Source organism: Eleutherodactylus coqui, chromosome 13 (genome assembly GCF_035609145.1).
Source record: "Eleutherodactylus coqui strain aEleCoq1 chromosome 13, aEleCoq1.hap1, whole genome shotgun sequence".
Taxonomy (NCBI): domain Eukaryota; kingdom Metazoa; phylum Chordata; class Amphibia; order Anura; family Eleutherodactylidae; genus Eleutherodactylus; species Eleutherodactylus coqui.
In genome coordinates this window covers 129,714,626-129,719,005 of record NC_089849.1, presented here as the reverse complement: position 1 = coordinate 129,719,005, position 4,380 = coordinate 129,714,626, and positions in this window count along the sequence as shown.

Below are 4,380 nucleotides of genomic sequence, written 5' to 3'. Positions count from 1 at the left end.
TCACGCCCATGTGACGGACACGTGACTAATGTGTGGCGAAGCAAGGCTACTGTTCTCTGCAGTACTGCGCTCCCCCTACAGGTGTAATACTCTGCAGTACTAGGCTCCCCCTACAGGTGTAATACTCTGCAGTACTAGGCTCCCCCTACAGGTGTAATACTCTGCAGTACTAGGCTCCCCCTACAGGTGTAATGCTCTGCAGTTCTGGGCTCTGTGTGTCCTCTCCTCCTATAGGTGTAATGCTCTGCAGTACTGGGGTCTGTGTGTTCTCTCCTCCTACAGGTGTAATGCTCTGCAGTACTGGGGCACTGTGTGTCCTCCCCTCCTACAGGTGTAATGCTCTGCAGTTCTGGGCTCTGTGTCTCCTCTCCTCCTACAGGTGTAATACTCTGCAGTACTGGGGCTCTGTGTGTCCTCTCCTCCTACAGGTGTAATACTCTGCAGTACTGGGGCTCTGTGTGTCCTCTCCTCCTACAGGTGTAATGCTCTGCAGTATTGGGGCTCTGTGTGTCCTCTCCTCCTACAGGTGTAATGCTCTGCAGTACTGGGCTCTGTGTGCTTCTCCCCCTACAGGTGTAATACTCTGCAGTACTGGGGTCTGTGTGTCCTCTCCTCCTACAGGTGTAATACTCTGCAGTACTGGGCTCTGTGTGTCCTCTCCTCCTACAGGTGTAATACTCTGCAGTACTGGGGCTCTGTGTGTCCTCTCCTCCTACAGGTGTAATACTCTGCAGCACTGGGGCTCTGTGTGTCCTCTCCTCCTACAGGTGTAATACTCTGCAGTACTGGGCTCTATGTGTCCTCTCCTCCTACAGGTGTAATACTCTGCAGTACTGGGGCTCTGTGTGTCCTCTCCTCCTACAGGTGTAATACTCTGCAGTACTGGGCTCTGTGTGTCCTCTCCTCCTACAGGTGTAATACTCTGCAGTACTGGGCTCTGTGTGTCCTCTCCTCCTACAGGTGTAATACTCTGCAGTACTGGGGTCTGTGTGTTCGCTCCTCCTACAGGTGTAATGCTCTGCAGGACTGGGGCTCTGTGTGTCCTCTCCTACAGGTGTAATACTCTGCAGTACTGGGGCTCTGTGTGTTCTCTCCTCCTACATGTGTAATACTCTGCAGTACTGGGCTCTGTGTGTCCTCTCCTACAGGTGTAATACTCTGCAGTACTGGGCTCTGTGTGTCCTCTCCTCCTACATGTGTAATACTCTGCAGTACTGGGGCTCTGTGTGTCCTCTCCTCCTATAGATGTAATACTCGGCAGTACTGGGGCTCTGTGTGTCCTCTCCTCCTACAGGTGTAATACTCTGCAGTACTGGGCTCTGTGTGTCCTCTCACCCTACAGGTGTAATACTCGGCAGTACTGGGCTCTGTGTGTCCTCTCCTCCTACAGGTGTAATGCTCTGCAGTACTGGGGTCTGTGTGTCTTCTCCCCCTACAGGTGTAATGCTCTGCAGTACTGGGGCTCTGTGTGTCCTCTCCTCCTACAGGTGTAATACTCTGCAGCACTGGGGCTCTGTGTGTCCTCTCCTCCTACAGGTGTAATACTCTGCAGTACTGGGCTCTGTGTGTCCTCTCCTCCTATAGGTGTAATGCTCTGCAGTACTGGGCTCTGTGTGCTTCTCCCCCTACAGGTGTAATACTCTGCAGTACTGGGCTCTGTGTCCTCTCCTCCTACAGGTGTAATGCTCTGCAGTACTGGGGCTCTGTGTGTCCTCTCCTCCTACAGGTGTAATACTCTGCAGTACTGGGGTCTGTGTGTCCTCTCCTACAGGTGTAATGCTCTGCAGTACTAGGGTCTGTGTGTCCTCTCCTCCTACAGGTGTAATGCTCTGCAGTAATGGGCTCTGTGTGTCCTCTCCTCCTACAGGTGTAATACTCTGCAGTACTGGGGCTCTGTGTCTCCTCTCCCCCTACAGGTGTAATGCTCTGCAGTACTGGGGCTCTGTGTCTCCTCTCCCCCTACAGGTGTAATACTCTGCAGTACTGGGGCTCTGTGTGTCCTCTCCTCCTACAGGTGTAATACTCTGCAGTACTGGGGCTCTGTGTGTCCTCTCCCCCTACAGGTGTAATACTCTGCAGTACTGGGCTCTGTGTGTCCTCTCCCCCTACAGGTGTAATACTCTGCAGTACTGGGGCTCTGTGGGTCCTCTCCTCCTACAGGTGTAATGCTCTGCAGTACTGGGGTCTGTGTGTCCTCTCCTCCTACAGGTGTAATACTCTGCAGTACTGGGCTCTGTGTGTCCTCTCCTCCTACAGGTGTAATACTCTGCAGTACTGGGGCTCTGTGTGTCCTCTCCTCCTACAGGTGTAATACTCTGCAGTACTGGGGCTCTGTGTGTCCTCTCCCCCTACAGGTGTAATACTCTGCAGTACTTGGGCTCTGTGTGTCCTCTCCTACTACAGGTGTAATACTCTGCAGTACTGGGGCTCTGTGTGTCCTCTCCTACAGGTGTAATGCTCTGCAGTACTGGGGCTCTGTGTGTCCTCTCCTACAGGTGTAATGCTCTGCAGTACTGGGGCTCTGTGTGTCCTCTCCTACAGGGGTAATACTCTGCAGTACTGGGGCTCTGTGTGTCCTCTCCTCCTATAGGTGTAATGCTCTGCAGTACTGGGCTCTGTGTCCTCTCCTCCTACAGGTGTAATACTCTGCCGTTCTGGGGTTTGTGTGTCCACTCCTCCTACAGGTGTAATGCTCTGCAGTTCTGGGGTTTGTGTGTCCACTCCTCCTACAGGTGTAATGCTCTGCAGTTCTGGGGTTTGTGTGTCCACTCCTCCTACAGGTGTAATACTCTGCAGTACTGGGGCTCTGTGTGTCCTCTCCTACAGGTGTAATACTCTGCAGTACTGGGTCTCTGTGTGTCCTCTCCTCCTATAGGTGTAATGCTCTGCAGTACTGGGCTCTGTGTCCTCTCCTCCTACAGGTGTAATACTCTGCAGTACTGGGGCTCTGTGTGTCCTCTCCTCCTACAGGTGTAATACTCTGCAGTACTGGGGTCTGTGTGTTTTCTCCTTCTACAGGTGTAATACTCTGCAGTATTGGGCTCTGTGTGTCCTCTCCTACAGGTGTAATACTCTGCAGTACTGGGGCTCTGTGTGTCCTCTCCTACAGGTGTAATACTCTGCAGTACTGGGGCTCTGTGTGTCCTCTCCTCCTATAGGTGTAATGCTCTGCAGTACTGGGCTCTGTGTCCTCTCCTCCTACAGGTGTAATACTCTGCAGTACTGGGGCTCTGTGTGTCCTCTCCTCCTACAGGTGTAATACTCTGCAGTACTGGGGTCTGTGTGTTTTCTCCTCCTACAGGTGTAATACTCTGCAGTATTGGGCTCTGTGTGTCCTCTCCTACAGGTGTAATACTCTGCAGTACTGGGCTCTGTGTGTCCTCTCCTCCTACAGGTGTAATACTCTGCAGTTCTGGGGTTTGTGTGTCCACTCCTCCTACAGGTGTAATGCTCTGCAGTTCTGGGGTTTGTGTGTCCACTCCTCCTACAGGTGTAATACTCTGCAGTACTGGGGCTCTGTGTGTCCTCTCCTCCTATAGGTGTAATACTCTGCAGTACTGGGGCTCTGTGTGTCCTCTCCTACAGGTGTAATACTCTGCAGTACTGGGTCTCTGTGTGTCCTCTCCTCCTATAGGTGTAATGCTCTGCAGTACTGGGCTCTGTGTGTCCTCTCCTCATACAGGTGTAATGCTCTGCAGTACTGGGCTCTGTGTGTCCTCTCCTCCTACAGGTGTAATACTCTGCAGTACTGGGGCTCTGTGTGTCCTCTCCTCCTACAGGTGTAATACTCTGCAGTACTGGGGTCTGTGTGTTTTCTCCTCCTACAGGTGTAATACTCTGCAGTATTGGGCTCTGTGTGTCCTCTCCTACAGGTGTAATACTCTGCAGTACTGGGGCTCTGTGTGTTCTCTCCTCCTATAGGTGTAATGCTCTGCAGTACTGGGTCTCTGTGTGTCCTCTCCTCCTATAGGTGTAATGCTCTGCAGTACTGGGCTCTGTGTCCTCTCCTCCTACAGGTGTAATACTCTGCAGTACTTGGGCTCTGCGTGTCCTCTCCTCCTACAGGTGTAATACTCTGCAGTACTGGGGCTCTGTGTGTTCTCTCCTCCTATAGGTGTAATACTCTGCAGTACTGGGCTCTGTGTGTCCTCTCCTCCTACAGGTGTAATACTCTGCAGTACTGGGCTCTGTGTGTCCTCTCCTACAGGTGTAATACTCTGCAGTACTGGGCTCTGTGTGTCCTCTCCTACAGGTGTAATACTCTGCAGTACTGGGGCTCTGTGTGTTCTCTCCTCCTATAGGTGTAATGCTCTGCAGTACTGGGGCTCTGTGTGTCCTCTCCTAGAGGTGTAATGCTCTGCAGCACTGGGGCTCTGTGTG